The 18,088-nt window shown below is 53.5% G+C and overlaps 1 pseudogene; it reads right to left on the bottom strand.

Moving 5' to 3' along the window:
• The window catches only part of LOC131900564 (large ribosomal subunit protein uL16-like), a 76,241-nt pseudogene extending 61,988 nt beyond the window's left edge, over positions 1–14,253 (bottom strand).
• Positions 14,254–18,088: the final 3,835 nt, after the last annotated feature.

Below are 18,088 nucleotides of genomic sequence, written 5' to 3'. Positions count from 1 at the left end.
AGGCACAGGGCATTAAAAAAAAAAAATAGTAAAAAGGCCCAGATTCCTTCCCACACTGGCTGCCTGACTACACGGCCCTTGCTAGTCACTAGGATTTAAAAGATAAGGACCCTCTTCTGGTGGAGTCACAGGAAGGAACATTTTAAAAATTTAAAATTGGGTCCTGGAGAGCTGGTTCAGTCACTAAAGTGCTTGCCATTCAAGTGCAAGGACCCAAGTTCAGTCCTCAGTAGCCACATCAAAATGCCTGATGTGGCAGAGAGCATTTGCAGTCCCAGTGTTGGGGAGGTGGAGGCCGGTGGATCCCGTGAGCTTGATCACTAGCTCGTTTAGCCTAATCAGCAAGTCCAGGTTCTCAGCAAACAAGGGGACAGCATCTGAAGAACGACACCTGATTTAATCTCTTCTTCCATTGCTACCCAACACAGTTAAAGTTCAGCAGAGTCGGGAGCTTGAGACCTGGAGGTGAGCAGCCTGGTCTTGTAGTGAGAGGGCCTGGAAGCTCGGGGCTGCAATCACTGCTCCCTTCATCCGTGCCCTCCCCATGCATGGCCTCCCCTCCCCTTCTCTTCCTCATTCAGAGGTTGACCCTGTTTCCCACTCCCTGAAGACAATCCAGCCAGAAGCACCCCCATGCTTGGATGGTGCATCCCCCTCACCAGTCTCTACACCCACCAGTATACCCCAACACACCCTGTCTATGACTATCTGTGTTCCCAGCCATTCAGACATGGAACCCAGAACTGCTGCTCTGTTCAAGGACATCCTCCAGCCCTTCCCACCCATCAATCTTCTCTCCCTGCACAAACCTGATGCCTTTTCTCCAAATCTCATGCAATCCCCTGGATCCTGGCTTGTCCTCTCCCAGCTACTGCTCATTTCCTTACCTCCTCTCCGAAAAACCTCCTGCTAGAGTTTCCTCTGTCAGAGATAGTCTCATGAAGATGGCTGAAGGTTCCCATGTGGCTTCACCAATGATCAGTTTGCCGGCTTCCTGCAACTGGATTTCTGGAAGCCTTTGAGAGTAGAGGCCTCCTGCTCCTAGGAACATGGCTTCTACTATGCTCCCAGGAGTCATCAGCTTCCCTTCCCTTCCCTTCCCTTCCCTTCCCTTCCCTTCCCTTCCCTTCCCTTCCCTTCCCTTCCCTTCCCTTCCCTTCCCTTCCCTTCCCTTCCCTTCCCTCCCCTCCTCTCCCCTTCCCTCCCCTCCCCTCCCCTCCCCTCCCCTCCCTTCCCTTCTTTCTCTACATCTCTGGTTGCTCCTTCCAACTTCTATGCAGGCTTTCTCTCTTCCCCCAGACAACACTGTGTACTCCAAGCTCAGCCTTTAATCTTGGTCTCTCTTCATTTACTCTACTGGCGAGCCCATGCGCTCTCCTGACTTTAAACAGTATCTATATGCTTATGACTCCAAATCCTCATCTCCAGCCTTGGACCTCAAGTATCCATTCATCTATATATGATCTCTCCCTGTACTAGGGAGCTCTGGCCCAACATGGGCAAAGCTGAGCTCAGTTCTCCCTTTTCAATTATTCCCATCATATACATCCTCCAGGGAACACACACACACACACACACACACACACACACACACACACACACATTGGTTCCTGGAGGACAAAAATCATCTTACATAGAGAAACGGTTTGTGTTTTCTCAAAGTACATGGACTTATGGTAACTTTGGAATTAAAATTCCATAGTGAGGAGCAACTGGGGAAAAGTCTAAAAAGTTTCCTGGGTGGTGGGCGATATGAGAAAGGATTGGAAGGGAGGGGAGCTGGCATGAGAACCTCCCGAGTCAGCCATTGGCAACCCTACCCTGCCATCACTCAGGCCAAACCCTGCTGGCTGCCTCACCGCCTCCTTCTTGTCACAACTCACAGCCAATCCATCAGGAAATCCTTTGGGTTCTGCCTTCAAAATAGATCCACAGTCCGCCTCCCCCATGTCATCCAACCACCGTCATTTCTCAACCGGATTATCACCACAGCATCCACCTTGCCTCCCTTTGCTTGCCCAGCTCCTCCACACAGCCACAGAGGCTCTCCCACCATGGAAGCCAGCTCCCATCTGTCCTTGTTCCTTACAAAGCACTCAGTGGCCCTCTGCCGCCCGAGGTCCTTGTTGTGACTTGCCCTTCCCACCTCATCTCCTTCCTCTCCTGCTCCAGTCCACCCGGGTCCCTGCCGTCCCTCTAGCCCCGGCTGTCACTCTCTCACCTTAGGGTCTTTGCCTGGTTACTCCCTATCCTCCGATACCTCTGTTACACACAGGGCCGAATCCCTCCCCTCCCTCAAGCCTAGTCACATCACCATTTTTCCACCTGGTGAATATTGCCATAGCCACCCCTTATTCCCACAATGCTCCTGTCTTCTAACTTATTCTGTATCCGATGCTTAGGGCTGATGACAGCATGCCAGGGCAGGCTATCAGCTTTCCAAGGGCAGAGATCTTTGTTTCAGAGCCCGCTGCATCCTCAGTATGAGAACTCAGAACATAGCAGGTGTGCCTGATGTGCCCTGACGCCCATCCCAGGCTCCTGTCATATCAAGTTTCTGACTCTTCCCACCCAGGCGCCATCACACCTTTGTACCCACTGTCTGAAGTGTGCTCCCCATAACCCTTTGGCAGGGTGTTTCTTAAAAAAAAAAAAAAAAAAAAAAAAAAAAAAAAAAAAAAAAAAAAAAAAAAAAAATCTCATGTAGCCCAGGCTGACCTTGAGCTCTTTTTTGTAGCTGAGGATGACCTTGAACACCTGATCCTCCTGCCTTCGCCTCCTGAGTGCTAGGATTACAGGTGTGCACTACCACATCTGGTTTATGCGGTCCTGGGAATTAAATGCAGGACTTCTACATGCTAAGCAAGAACTCTACCAGCTGAGCTATATCCTTCAGTCCCTCTGACACCCTGCAAAGGCCTGGTTAGGTGAAGAAGGGAATCTGAGCTTTTGCTCAAAAGCAAAGGGGATCCATGGAAAGGCTCTGAGCTGATGCTTTGATGCCATAGGTGAGCACACAGAAGCGGAAGCCAGGTTGGAGGCTGAGTGGAGACTGTGGAGCAAGCCTCACCTTGGAAGGGCAGTGGATGAGGGCAGGGGTTTAGGACTGGAGATGAGGACAGGGGAGAGGGTGGGAAGGAGGGCAGAGGATGAGGGAAGGGAATGAGGACAGGGCATGAGGACAGGGGGTGAGGACAGGGGTGAGGGTGGGAAGGAGGGCAGAGGATGAGGGAAGGGAATGAGGACAGGGAGGATGTGGAGAGAGGAGATGAGGGCATGGGAGGAGGGCAGAGGATGAGGTCAGGGGAGGAGGACAGGTGATGGGGACAGGGGATGAGGGAAGGGAATGAGGACAGGGAGGATGTGGAGAGAGGAGATAAGGGCATGGGAGGAGGGCAGAGAATGAGGCAATGGGAGGTTGTGGACTGAGGGTTACTATGTGGGGGGAAACTTATCACTTCTTAAATTTTGAATCTGAAGTGCCCCCCCACAGGCTCATATTAAAGTGGTTATCCCCCAGCTGATGATTTTATTTTGTGAAGTCTAGCTGGAAGAAGTAGGTCACTAAGGCTGGGACTTTAAAGTCCTGATCTGGTCCCTAGTTCTAGCTCTGCTTCCTGATCCAAGGCCATTGGAACAGTTTCTCACATTCCCACTGCTGCAGACGGAGACGTTCCACCACGGCTTCCCCGCCCTGATAGACTGAAACCCCCTAAAACCATGAGCCAAAATAAATCCTTCTTCCCGTGAGTCGTTTCTGTCCAGTATCTGATCAGAGTGACACAGAAGTAACACATACAGCAGCAGTAACATGTGCTCGTTAAAGAAAAAGAAGGCAAGAGGGACCTGGTCGATGTCAGGAGATGATCCGAGGGGACGCGGTGGTCCTCTGGAGGAGAGTCTCTCCTGCTGCGGTCCCCATCCTTCCTTTCACCAGGGGGTTTGGTACTCCAAGACCTGTGTGGATTGGGGTAGGAAGGCCCCAAGGGGCCAGATCATGGGCTTGGGATGGAAAAGAAGGTCTACACAAAGGAATTTTCTAGAAAACAGGCTCTAAGGGGCTAGGGACGTGGTTCAGTTGGCAAAGTGGCTTACTGTCACTATGTAAGTATGAGGACCCAAGGTTAGCCCCCTGGCACCTGTGTAAATAGCTTGACACAGCTGTGCACACTTGTAATCTCAGGGCTGGGAAGGCAAAAAAAGTGACCCCTAGGGTTTGCTGGCCAGAGAGCTCTAGGTTTAGTGAAAGACCCTGTCTCAAAAAATAAGGTAGAGAACAATTGAGGAAGACATTGACTGCTGGTCTCCTTGTGCACACACACATGTACATATATCTGCATACACAGAGACCCAGAGAAAAAAAGAAAGAAAAAAAAAACCCTGTAAGCCCATGCTCCAGGATTTATAAGGGTGCTCACTGATGAAAAGTCCTCATGGCCTTGTTTGACCAGAAAGACAAATATGTCAGGGAGTGACCTTGAGGACACTGTGTGGACAGCTCAGCTCAGCCCAGGGAGTGGCAAGCAGGAGCGAACAAAGGTGTGTCCTAGGCAGACACTGACCCTGGGACTATGTCACCAGCAGAACCAGGGCTCCTCGGGACCACACCTTTTCACATCTTTACACTGAAGGAGAGACACTGAGGCCCCAGTGAGAGTGGTGAGGTGCCACAGGGTCTGGCTGATTTTCTCAGGGAGTGGAGAAGCCGAGGTTTCAGAGCTAGAAGGACTTACCTGGTCTGATGGGGACAGACTAATAATATCACCAATACATTTATTTAGCTCTCCTCTTTAGAGCTCAGAGAAGTGTATGTCCATGATCTCATCTATCCCTCTGTAGTAGATGGCAGGGCTACTTTGTGCAGCTGTTATGAAAACGTCCTGGCCCCCATGACCTTTCTTTTCCTCTCTAGTCCCATTTATGTTCCCTTTCTTCCTCAAACCCACTTAATTCAGCAAAGATTTATGAGACTCATGCTTGATGCCACACAGTGGGCATTTGGGAAGCTTCTGTATTTCCCCAGGGCTAAGGTCGTTGTATTGTCAAGTTCAAGAGGACTTGACTCACACTTGCAATTGTGCATGCTGTACTGTTCACTGCAGGGCTTGGTCTTATGTCAGCTGCATACCATCACCTAAAGTCTGGCATTCCGGTGGCTAGTGGATGGAAAGGCATACACCGGGCAGGGCTATCATACTGAATATACTTAAACACCCCTCTATCACTGACTTGATTCCATTGCATGCCTGGCACCCAGAGGTAGCTCAGAGTTAGACTTCTTCATAGCCAATGTTTAGCATAAAGTAGCTACTCAACCCATGTTTGTTGGATAAATCAGTAAAAATATGAAGGAAAGAAGATGGAGATGGACAGTAATAAGTAATTCTTCCGTTTAAAGAGTTCCCACTGCCAGGTGTAGTGGTGCCTGCCTGTAACCCCAGGCTTAGAGGTCAGGGGTGGATGGACTGGGAGAGGGAGGCAGGATTCAAGGTCAGCCTGGGCTACATGGTGAGACCCTGTCTCAAGAAATAAAATAAAAGAAGGATCTCCAGTGCATTGGCAGTTTAGAAAGATACTAAATAAGCCGAGTAGTGGTGGCTCACGACTTTAATCACAGCACTCCAGAGATGGGGCAGATCTCTGTGAGCCCCAACCTGGTCTATAGAGCGAGTTCCAGGACAGCCAGAGCTACACAGAGAAACCCTGTTTCGAAAAGAAAAGAAAAGAAAAGAAAAGAAAAGAAAAGAAAAGAAAAGAAAAGAAAAAGATGTTAAATATTATTAAGTGATTCCATCGAAGAATCACTTTGGGCTTCAGAAGAGAATTCAGACTCTCCTAAGACAAGCAGGGACAGCTTCCTGGAAGAAATGGATTGTCAGATGGGCCTCAGAGGGTGAGGACTCATAGGTGGAAACTCAGAGTGTTTAGCTAAAGGGTGAGCCAGCAAGGGTGCTGGAGAAGACACCCCTTAGGGCAAAGCTGCTCATAACTAATGCCACTGGTAGCAGGGAGCTATTGGAGATCCCCAGGAGTTGGGAGGGAAGGGGCCTGATCAGACCTTGGTCAGAAAGTCACAATGAAGAAGGACACTGGAGGGAGGGAGAGAAGAAGGCAAGGGACTGGTCAGGAGCCATGGCTGAGGCACAGGGTGAGAGGCTGTGAGTGTGACTTAGGGAGGTGGCTGCAGAGTCAGAAGAGACAGGGTGTGAGAAGCTCTGCAGAGCAAAGAGGCTGATTGGATAAGGGGAAGAGTTCCAGGAGGATCTGGGAAACAGATCTGGGGCTTGGGAGAGTTAATGAGGCCTTCTGGGGTGGGCGGCCCTGTGATCTAATGGGGGCTGCTTCCCTGGGGAAGGGAATTAGCTCACTCCACCTGGGTGGAGATGCTTCATTAAGAATGCAGATGCCAGGCTCCGGAGGGAGGTCAGGGCTCCAGAGACAGGGCTGGAAGCTGGGCTGAAGCAGGAGCTGAGGCTGTGGGAGTGAATGAGATCACAAGAAGAGACACGTGGAAGATGAAGGCTGAGGACAGAGCCTTGGGGGCCACCCACAGTTGGGAGGGACAGGAGCAGGAAGTCAGGGGACCTAGGAGAAATTAGAGCAGCCAAAATGTGGGAGATAGAACCTTTTCTTTTTCCTCCTCCCACACTACTGGGGGCCTGTGCTCCCCCTCACCTCTGTGGGCAGGACCACAGGTGGCTGAGGGGCTGCCCCTGGTACCTGCCCAGTTTCACCTCCAAGGCTTTCAGAGCCACAGGCAGCACAGCCCACTCAGGTGACTGGCTCCCTTGCCCCTCCTTCTGGCTGTGACCTTGCAGAGCAGCGGGGGAGGGGGAAACACGGACCATCGAGGCTCAGTCTCCTCACCTTCCTAAGGGGATTATCACAAGACGATTTCTATGTTGGTTGCTGTGACTATTAAGTGGGATAATGCGTGTTATGCATTTGGCACTCGCCAGGCAAGCCCTCAGAGCTCAATAAATGCTGGCAGCTGCTATTATGATTATTACAGTGCCGGGACTGGGTTCTGGCGCTGGGTCTGGCACAGCTAAGGTGCCCAGCAGCCTCTCTGGAGGTCTTGGTGAAGGAGGGGACCAGGTGATTTGCACCCCCCCCCCCCATCCTGGGATGCTGGAACTCGTCCTAAGCCCAAAGCTAGGGAGGGTGGTTGCAGGACACTAGGTGTCTCCTCACGGATAATCCTACGACCTGAAGGACCCTCACACCCACTGCGGTCTTCAGCTTCAGTGAGAGCTGGGGTGGACCTTGGGCAGTGGTTTGAGCACTTTGCAGCGTCTGGTGCTTATTGGCTCTGTGGATGGGTCTCCTCCTCCAGGGAGAGCACTGTCCTGTTCTCTAGTCCGCGGCAATTTGTCAGCTCACGAGGGCGCCGCCACGCCCCCTCTGCGCACGCGCACACCGTCCTCGCCAGTCTGCTGTAAGGACCCTGACTCTACTCTCGCGCTCCAGCACCGATTTGGTGTTGACACAGAGGGACGCTCCTTTCTGGGCTCCAGTTGAGAGGTGGCAGGCAATCCAGGGCCCCAAGCTGGGCGATTACAGGTTCTCCACTATTAGGAGCAAAGGCACCTGGTCTCCCTCCCCAACCCCCGAACCTCCAATTTTGGATCAAAACTCAGCCGAGGAGCTCCTTGGAGACTGGGAGCTGCCCACTACTGGAGCACAGAGATCTTGGGATGGGAATGGTAAAGTGGTTGCTTAGCTGGTTCCATCCCCAGCACTACGTAAACTGGGCTTACTGGTGCCTTTTACCTTGGCCTTGAATGATAGAGGCAGAAAGATCAGAAGTTCGCGGTTATCCGTGACTGCATAGCCTGTTGGAGACCAACCTGGGATACACTAAGTCCTTCCTTGAAGGGACAGGTGTGTGTTGGGAGGGGGGGAGACACTGGGTAATATGTTCTAGTTTCTGTCCTCTCACACACAGAACTCTGAATCTGGAACTCAGAGCCTCAGTTTCCCCTCCTCAGTATCAAGCTAAGATACCTCATTAACCAGACCCTGAAAACAGGTCCAGAGACCCCATGGGCCCTCTGGCCTGTCTTTCCTCAGGGGGTAGATGCAGAGGTATGGTCCTTTGAAGTCTAGGGGCCACTAATCCCTCATCCCATCTTATCCAGACTCCAGGAAGCTCCCTGAGAGGAGGAGGACTGGATTCTCTATCAACTCGGCTGGGGCTGGGGTCCTAAAGCAGTCTAGGTAGGAGTTTGATCCTGGGAGGCCCCTGTTAACTAGGCCATCACTGGGGATGGGCAGTGGAGGCTGGAGCTGACCAGCTTGGTTCTCTGGGGGAGGTAGTGGCAAGAGCTAGGGCTTTGAACAAACCACAGACAGTTTCTGCAATATCAAAAAGAGCTCTTAGAGACTAATCACATAGGGGGAATGGGGCAGCTGGCGCAAGAGCCTCTGCTTGCTTCCCATCAATGGAGGATCAAAAAGCATTTGGTCAAAGAACCTTTAAATACCTTGAAAGGCAGGTGAAGCCGGTTCAATGGGTTCCAAGAAGGATTAAAACACCAGTCGGAGCTGCAGACAGGCTGGCTCCAGCCACAGCAGTGCTGAAGGGAGAGGCCACAAAGGCTAGAGGGGAACGCTTTAGGAATAGATCCCCCCAGCCCACCTCTCTCATGACCCAGAGTCATCACAGGGAGGGCCAGGAGTGCAAAGAACTGGGCTGAGACTGTTGGAAGCCACCTTGTAGAAGAGAAGCTTCAGGACAAGGGAGCTTTTCCTGGAAACTTCAGGCCACACACTTACTGATAAGCAAAATGTTGTATCTATGTCTGCATTTTTTTCTAGGGGAATGAGATCCCCAGGACTCGAGACACTACCAAGATGGTAAAACAGCATCCCTATGGCACAGAATGGTAAGCAGATTCTCGGAAGAATTGAGGGTCTTACCCCAGCTCCCTGAGCTTGGCATCAGCAAGCTGAGGAGTTTCCAAGGGGCCTCAGTCAGTCTCAGGGGTCTGGAGCAGCCCAAGAGTCAACAGTCAACGAAGAGGCCTGAGATCAAGCTTCCCTTGAAGGCTGTAGCTGTCCCTGGAGGAGCTGACTAGAAGAAGGCCACCTGTTTTCAGCTTGGGGGCTTTGGGGGCCGATGCTACAAAAGCTGAGTGAAGTATGGATGGCTATCAGGAGGAACATGGAGGAAACAGAGACAGCAGCACAAGATAGCTTGGCAGGTAAAGGCACCTGCCACCAAACCCTATGATCTGAACTTGGTCCTGGGAACTCATACAGTGGAAGGAGAGAACTGATTCCCACAAGCCATGGCATGTGCATGCTCACACACACACACACACACACACACACACACACACACACACACACACAAGATATAAATAAATGTTTAAAATTTTTTAAAAAGGGAGAGAATCAAGATGGAGAGAAACACATGGAAGGACAGGTGATCTGGAGGCGGGGCTTCTAGTAAGAGAATGCATGCTTCTCGACCTGCAGCAGCCTGGGGGATTCTTGAGTGCCTGTAGATATAGAGAGATCAGCCTGGGTCAGGATTCTTGATGCTTTGGGGTCACGTCTGGGGAGCTAGGAAAAACATCTTGCCGTATCTTGCCAACATATTTTGACATCTCTGCAGTACTATTTTTAGCCCTGGTGGGGAAACCAAGGCCCAGAGATAACCATCTAGACTAAGAGCTAGAGAAACAAGGCAGGAACAGAGCACAGGACTAGAATTATGCTCTTGATGTTGTGGCATAAACCCCATCTTTTTAGGACTAGGCCTCCAAAGCAGGAGTACCACAGGGCTGGGCATGGGTAGGAAATCCAAAAGCACTGATTGCATCTCCTTGTGATGAGACAGCCATGGTGATAGCTGCCACTGCCTTCTTGGTCCTTGCTGTCCTGTCCTTTTAGGATGATGGCATCTGTTTATTGTTCTTTTGAGACAGTATCTTTTATAGCTCAGGCTAATCTTGAACTCCTGATCTTCCTTCCTCAACCTTCCAAGTACTAGATTTACAGGCATGCAGCACCACACTGGCTGATCTGTTAATCCTGTGCTTTTATCCACTCCAGACTCCGGACCTCTGCAGAAGAGGAAGGGGCTGGCTGGGGGGTGGGGACAGGGTTGTGGGACAAGTGCTTTAGGCTGGCCTAGTATACTGTGTAGGCTCTGATGTGTCACTGCTGGATCAGGCCAATGCTCAGTCTGAGTCTGTTGCCACATGGATGGTGACAAGGAGAGAGGTGTATTTGTTCTGCCACACGCACACACAAACAGCTTCCTCAGCATTTTTATTAATAATTCATCCTGTAGTCTGGTGGGTGGGGGTGAGGGGACAGGAGCTGTAGGGAAACAGCAGTATGGAGATCATGTCAGGGAAGAAGCTGGCGGACCCAGGAGCCCTGCCTCCATGCCGTGGCCTAGCAACACAGCCAGGTGGCCTCGGGGGCCCTGTTTGGGAGAGTAGAGGCCTGGCATCTGCTCCAGAGGGACAAAATGTCCCTCCCTGCTCCTACTCTCAGCCTGCAGCTGGCCCAGGACACCTGATTTCAATGACTGCGCCAGATGGGAAACAGGCCTGAGGGGTCCAAGGCATGCAGCAAGCCAGTCCTTGGGGAATTAGGTTCCTGCCACGTCATGGAACCCAGGACACAGGGGCCCACCCAGCGGTAGCGTCATGGAAGGAAAGGGCCTCTCCTGAAGTCCCCCCTCCAGAGGCGCAGGACCTCTTCTAAGAAGAGTCAGAGCCTGAGAGCAGGGTGGGGGTAATTCACAGTCTTCTGGGTTCTTTGTCCAAGGACCTGAGTTCTCCTGCAGACTCCATTTCCTGCCTCTGCCTAGTCCTTTTGAGTGCTTAGAAGGCAGGAACTCCCAGCTGGCTGGGCTCTCAGGATGCTCCAGCAGAAGAGAGTAGCCTTCAAATGTAGCAAAATGGTTTGAGGTTAGACTTCTGAAATGATTTCTTCAACAAGCAAAACATGAGAATGGAGAATATACAGCGTCTCTCTTAAAGATAAAAAAAAAAAAAGGAATCAATATCAAGAATAAATCAGATGCTTCAGGTATCATTAATGGTATCACATTTAATCTTACGGTAATCAAAGAAATAAGTATTGTTACCCTCATTATATAGAAAGAACAAACCAAGCCCCCGAGACATGTGTCTGTGCAGGTTAACTACAGCTGTGAATGGCAGAGCCACATGAATGTGTATTTTGTCCTCTTTCCAATGCTGCTGCTTTCCCTGAACAAAGTGCCTGAAACCCACAGAAAAGGGGTTTTCAAAGTCTCAGGGGGCTGAAGATTTAGCTCAATGGTAGAGTACTTCCCTAGCAAGCATAAGGCCCTGGACTCAGTCCCCGGTACTCAAAAAATAAAAATAAAAAAGAAATAAATCAAAACCCACAATGCCCCGGAGCCTTGTTTTGCACAAAGCGATCTCTTGAGGTTTTATCTAGCATGTCTGGGGGACTGTCCATCTCCACTGTTTAGAATAGTGGCTATCTCGTGCCTGCTGAGAGAGAATGAGGTGAGTTTTATTTGTAAGCCCTGAGTTGGAAGCAAATGGAAGGATCTTTTCATGGATCTCAGAATGGCAGGCAAAAATCTGGGAATTAAACGAAGGACTTCTCCAGGTCCCCTAACAGAACCCTGGGTTGTGAGCTCTCAGAGTTTATGGCTCCCTGGGTCTCCTCTAGGGGCTTGACTTTCATCATTTGTCACCTGAGGAGGTGGCTTCGGTCATCTCTCTGATGTCCTCTTCATCAGCTTTGAGAAACTGGGAGCTTCCAGACACGCAGTAAAAAAAAACCTGTCAAGTTACAACGGCAAGGGATTATGCTGTTCCCCTCTCCACTCTCTCTGGAGGGTGGGAGAATCTGGAGTAGGAAGATTTCTGAAGAGGAGCCCTTCCTGTATACCCATTGATGGCTGGGGTAGGGGACAGTGCACTCTTCACTCTTTAGAAGGCACTGAGAGAAGAAGATGGATCTGGAAGGTGGTACAAGTGAAGGCTGGAGACCCGAGAACCCCAGCCTACTGGCTTGGCTTCCCAGGATTCTCAGAGACACCCCCACCACACACACACACACACACACACACACACACACACACACACACAGGCTGTGGCTGGCTCCCGGGTTCTTGGCTGCATGTGAGTGAGGATGGCTGCAGGATGTGGAACAAAACAGCCCTTGACCACAGGGTGAGGGCTGAGATTTCTGGCCACTGGGGAATTACAGGCCCTAACCTACACATGCCTTCCATTTGCTCCCCTTCCATTTTTAATTAGAATATTCAGTCCCAGGAAATCTGTTTTCCACCGGAACAGTCTTAGAGAAGGTTTGCTGGGGGAATTTCCTTATCTATTTCTCAGCCGGAAAAGCTGTGGGTGGAGGTGAATGTGTGGTGTGTGTGTGTGTGTGTGTGTGTGTGTGTGTGTACACGCGCGTGCGCACGCACACATACACGAGCACAGTGAGGGACACTTGGAACAAATATTTGTCCCCATGGGTGCTGGCTGTACCACGTAGGAGGTGGAGGTATGGTAGGGCATGAGCCACACACACAATATGAAGCCAGCTAGGTGGCTTTCTGGGAGCAGAAACCTTCAGTGTTGGAAAGGCTGGTTCACTTGTCAATTGCATGGGAGGAAGATGCTGACGTTTGTAATCCAACAATTACGCTGTCTTACCCACCCCTTTCAGGGCAGGGTAGGGGCCAGACACGCACTGCGGGAAAGGTCTGTGACGCTTTGTGAGCTAGGCTGTTTGTATTCTTGTGTGTACTGAGGGCAGAGAAGTGAGTCCCTGTGAAGATGTGTGTAAGGAGGCCTGGTACCTGATCCCCATGGTTCGGTCCTGGGCCTTCAAAGTTCTTGAGACATGATTCTGTCTCTTCCCCGCCCCAGAATCAAATAGTCCCGATTCTGTAGAGAAAAACAGAGGCTGTCAGATCTGGAAAACGTTAAACAGATACAGGGAGCAGATAGCAGAGAGTGCCCCAAGAGATCCTCAAGGTTGGCAGAAGGGGATATCACTTCTATCAGGGGCACACTGGGTCAAGGGAAAGAGGAGGACCGGGAGAACGGGGTCAAGAGAGGAATGAATAGGGGCTAACAGCTGCTTTCTTTTTTCACAGAGCTGGAATAGGTGGGAAAGGTTGCCATACGTAGTACCCCACGGAAGAAGGAGATTCTAGTCCTATCTGTTCCTGCAGCGCGTCAGCTCTGAGAAAGACAAGACTGTCAGACCGAGGCCCAGAACTGGCAACATACTCCACTCCTGGTTTTGATACCCACCAACCCTTCTTCCCTGGTCCTCCACTGTTCCGAGTCCGGAGCTAACGCCCTCGAGCGGCCACCGAGCGGAAAACCCGGGGCGGATCTCCACGCCTTTCGGAACGGAGTCAGAGGGCACCTCGGAGGAGATGGCCAGCTGGGCGACCCGGTGGCGTGCGAGTCCATCGCCACCCGTGGCTCACGGGCCGAGTGGGTCACGTCTTCTATAGTCTGGACGACCCTAGCCGTGGAGCTCCGCGGCCCTTCCAGGCAGGGGCCTCGTGAGCGTTTGCGGTGTGCGGGGCGGCGGCCGTGCCCTCGGGGCGGCTCCGGGCGGCGGCGGCCAGTCCAGGGCTGCAGTGCAGCGCGTGGCCGGTAGTGGGCGCAGCAGTGACAGTGGCCGTGGCGCTCGGCGGCGGGCGGGCGGCGCCGGCGGTGCCCCGGGCGCACACACACACATACACACACTCACACACGCACGCACGCACACACATACATACATACACACACACACACACACTCTCCGCCTCGTACACACTCACACACGCTCCGGCGCGCACACGCGGCGCGCAGGCCAGAGGGAGGAGGCTCCGCGCGGCTCGGCGGCGGCGGCAGCGTGCTCCGCGGGCGGCCGGGAGGGCTGGCGGGCGGCCCCCGCTCCCCGGCTCAGCGGCTCGGTGCAGCCCGCGCGGCCCCCGCCCTCGGACCCGCCCCCGGGGGTCGCCCGGCCCCATGCCCTGCAGCGGCGGCAGAGCAGCGCGCGGCCGCAGGCGGCTCTGAGGAGCCCGGAGGGAGCCGGCGACGAGGGGACCATGTACCGGGACCCGGAGGCGGCCAGCCCAGGTAAGCGCGGCCCCGCGCGGGCTGGGGCGCCCCGCACCGGCGGGCAGGATGGCTGCAGCGCCTGGTCGCCGTCTCGGAGCCCCAGCCTAGGGCTGCTGTCGGCTGGAGCCGCACGAATTGTACCCCTTCCTACCAGGGTCATCCCAGCCCCGGGGGCGTGGGTTCCAAAGGCAGAGACTCAGACTTAGACCCCGCAGTCGGGACGTTGCTAGGCTGGATGCCCGGGGCCGGGTTCGCAGTGTCCCCACAAGGACCTCCCCCCCACCCCCCAGCAGCCCAAGGACAACGTGTGTGGTGGAGCGAGGAGCTGCTGTCCCCGTGGGAGCGGGGCAGTGCCTTCAGAGGTACCCCCTGTTCCCCAACACCGGTGCCCTGGGGATGTCAATGTTGGGGAACCTCGGGGCAAGGAGGATCCTGGCAGCTTTGGGCCAAGATTGTGGGCACAGAGGAGCGGAGTGTCATCTGTGGTGCCAACTGTGAATTGAGAGGGCTCCAGGGGGCAAGTGGGAATCTGGTGCAGCGGCGGGGGATAGAGGCTTCTGGGGGGTGGGGAACCGCAAGAGCGGTGAAGGGGAGGCAGGGGTACCTGAAGAGAAATCTCAGCGGCTGATGACAATGGGGGTGGCCGGGCAATGTTCTCCTGGGCTTGGGGAGGGGGACGCAAAGAACACCAAACTCACTCCAGTCCTACCAGGGAGGGTGGGGAAGGGGGCCGCACCCCTTTGCCTTTCTAAAAGGGAGTGGCCTGGGAGCCCACTGTCGGCTTTAGCATCCTTCTAGCATCCTTAGAGCCCAAGCCAGGAATCTCTCCTCCTTCCTCGGGAAATTGCTCTGCCATTTCCTCCTTGGCTCCTGACGCCTCCCCCACGCAGTGCCCACCTGTAGACAGGTCCCCCGCAGCTCCTGTCCACGCTCAGTTCCAGCTCCCACCTGGGATACTCCTTCAGACCCAGCAGAACCCCCCTACCCCCACTTCTCCCAGTTCAGCCCCTTGGCCTCCAGGGTTTCTGTTTCTGGGCTAGGCTAAGAGTGGGGCTCCAGCCTAAGACCTGCTCCTACAAGAGTCTCTGGATTCCCTGCTGTGGGCCCTGGGGGAGGCATGTGCTGTGAGAAAAACCAGCCCTGAAACCCTCCACAGAAGGGGACGCAAGCCCCGAAGCTGTGCACAGCATGCTGGTGGACACTGGCTTTGACCATTTGTGTCCAATCCACACTCGCTGTTTTCTCTCGAGGGCCACTCCAAGTCCACTGAGATTGACCTACTGGGTGGCAGACGTTGTACTCACTCGGGACTTGGGTCTGAGCCTCAGTCTCCTCTGGAGCTTCATGTCCTTCTCTGAATGTCCTCTAGGTGTGGGCTGAAGGGACATTACCTTTGAGGGCCCTTCCCCTCATCTGTCTGAACCCAGGTCACCTAGCCTGACATTGTTCCCCTGGGAAAGCCCGCTTCCTACACTTGCACCAAAGGCAGGGGCATCTTTTTGCTTGGTTCACGCTCAGCAACCAAGTTCAGAGCCCAGGTCAGGATGAGAGTGGAAGGGAGTGCAGGGGAGGCAGTCTCCATTGCTGTTAGGCCACTGGCCTGGGACCATGCTTCCACCCACCCACTCTTATCCTCTGATACTTTGGCACCGTGACATTACCACTCCTCCAAGCACCTCTGCCCTCTCCACGGAGGCCAACTTGATGTGCTTGGCATCTTCTGGGCAAAGGGCCTGGATTCCACAGCTGTTCCTGACAGGCTGGCAGCCTCTGAACCTTTCCCTTCCTGCTTACCTATCTTGCCCCTGGAAAACTCCAGGGTCCACCAATGCCTGTGGCAAGGTTGGCTCTGACTGTGAAGGAAGCTGGTGAGGTTTTCTTCTCTCTTGTGTGGGCACTGGGCTGGTGGAAACAAAAATAGGTTGTAGCGAGCGGGTAAGGTATGTTTGGATCCTGCTCCGTCGGGATCTCTGGGAGCCTTTTGTGATCCTTAGTGTCACTGCCCACTTCCTAGAATCCCTCTAGCTCCATGTCACTCCCATCCCTAGCAGCTTACTCAAAGTCCCCCAGGCTCTGCTACCCACAGCTAAGGCCCTGTGTCCCCCATTTCTAACCACCCACAACTCCCCTTTGCCTGGCACCAGGTAGGAGTGAGATATGCAAATGAACTCCTGTGTGACTCAGACCAGTCCCTCATCTCCCCTCGGGTCCCACGGGAGCCAGTACCTCTTACAGCCTGGTCTCCTCATCCACCCTTCTCAGGAACACCTGTGGCCCACGGTTGCCCGATTAAAAACTAAATAAATAAAAGATACCTTAGGCCCTCCTGCTCATCAAGCCCCGGGCCAGCTCCAGAGGGTTCCTATGGTATGCTCTCTCCCTTTGCTCGCTCACTCTGCAGGTCCCCATAGGGCTCATCCTAAGACCAAGACTTCACCTGATGAGTGCTCTTCCCTTCCCACCTGGTCCCTGGCCCCCGGGCACTGTTACTCCTGTTATTATAAAGAAAGGGGCCATGGAAGAGAACAGGAGGCAGATGGAGAATGCAGACCTGTTCCTTCCCATGCACACCCATGAGAGCCTACTCCAGCCTGCCCAGCCACCTCTACCCTGTACCTTCAGCCTCCTCTGTCCTCTCTCTCCCATCCTTTATCCTCTGCATCCCAAAGCTGGCCTCGCCTGCCTCCTTAGTCTGTCTCTCTGACGGCCTGTCCCCAGGCTGGGCAGGGCCTCAGCAGGCCTGCAGGGGTCAGCGTTGCAGTGGGCAGGCGGGACAGGCAGGACAGCCGCGGGAAGGAGGAGGGAGGGAGAAGTGACCTTGCGGTGAGCTAGTGAACAAGGCCAAAGAGAAGGGCTGGGAAGGAGAGGTCAGGTCCTGAGGGCTTCCTACTTGGTCAGCAGGCTCCTGGGACTTGGTTAGTCCCACTGGACAGCAGTGTCTGAAGCCTCCGTCTGTCCCACCTGTTAGTGGGCTCTGTTCCCTACAGACACTCCATCAGGCAGGTCATTCCTTAGGGGCAAAGGGGCCAGAGTTATATGTATCATATAGGGCAGAGGGCCTTGGCATGGCAAGGTAATTGTCTAAATCTCCCATCTACTCCCTGGGCACAACTTCAGGGCAGAGTCTGATGAAGGGGTTGGTGTGAAGCTGGAGTCAGGGCTGAAAGAACAGGTTAAGTTTATGGTATGAAGACCATAGACGGGGCCAGGGCCAAGGCTGGGTGATGTGGAAATCCAACAAAGACAGACCATCTCACAATTTCCCTGACAACTGCTCTCCAAAGGACATTCCTCGTCTAGCTAACCCCATCTGCACAAAAGGCTCCGTTTGCTGCTAGGCCTGTGTCCTGCGCTTGGGGCAGAGGGTAGTACCTCAGAACACTGGTCCCTCCAACGGGTATGGCAGGGATGGGGTCTGAGGATGAGTAAGTCTAACAGTGGGTTAGGGGAGGATGACCTTTGGGTATAGGGGCCCCTCTAAGCTATAGAGTTGAGGAGACAGACCTCTCACTGACTCTGGTCTGTGCTGTTCTGTGGCCTTGTAGGGACAGCTTGACCATCAGGCTAGGTGTTTATGAACCCAAGGATGGAGAAAGGAGATGGTCCTGCAGCCTCTCCTTGATGGTAGGGGTGCCAGAGAAGGTTGGATCGTGGTGATAGGCCACCTTGTGGTAGGTGGTGGGGAGGGGCAGGGGGAAAACTAGAAGGCAGAGGACCAGGTGGTCATCAAGCAAGCAAAGACGGGTCTTTGGGCAGCTGGTCCTGGGCCTAGTTGACCCACAGGCTCCAAGGGCAACAGAGCAAGGGCCCTCCAGGCCTAATATTGAAGCATGCCATGGGGGAAGGGCAAAGGAGGAGCATGTGGTCCCCTCCTCTCCACCCCCACTCTCCACCCACCCCTCTATTCTCTCAGGGACTTTGAATTCTTATTGAATCTGATGGACCGTTTTCAATAACTGCTTCCCCCAGGGGAGTGAGGCCCAGAACAGCAGGGA

The sequence above is a fragment of the Peromyscus eremicus genome, chromosome 1, assembly GCF_949786415.1.
Source record: "Peromyscus eremicus chromosome 1, PerEre_H2_v1, whole genome shotgun sequence".
Taxonomy (NCBI): Eukaryota; Metazoa; Chordata; class Mammalia; order Rodentia; family Cricetidae; genus Peromyscus; species Peromyscus eremicus.
The sequence above is the reverse complement of the archived record's forward strand: the minus strand, read 5'-3'. Positions and strand labels throughout refer to the sequence as shown.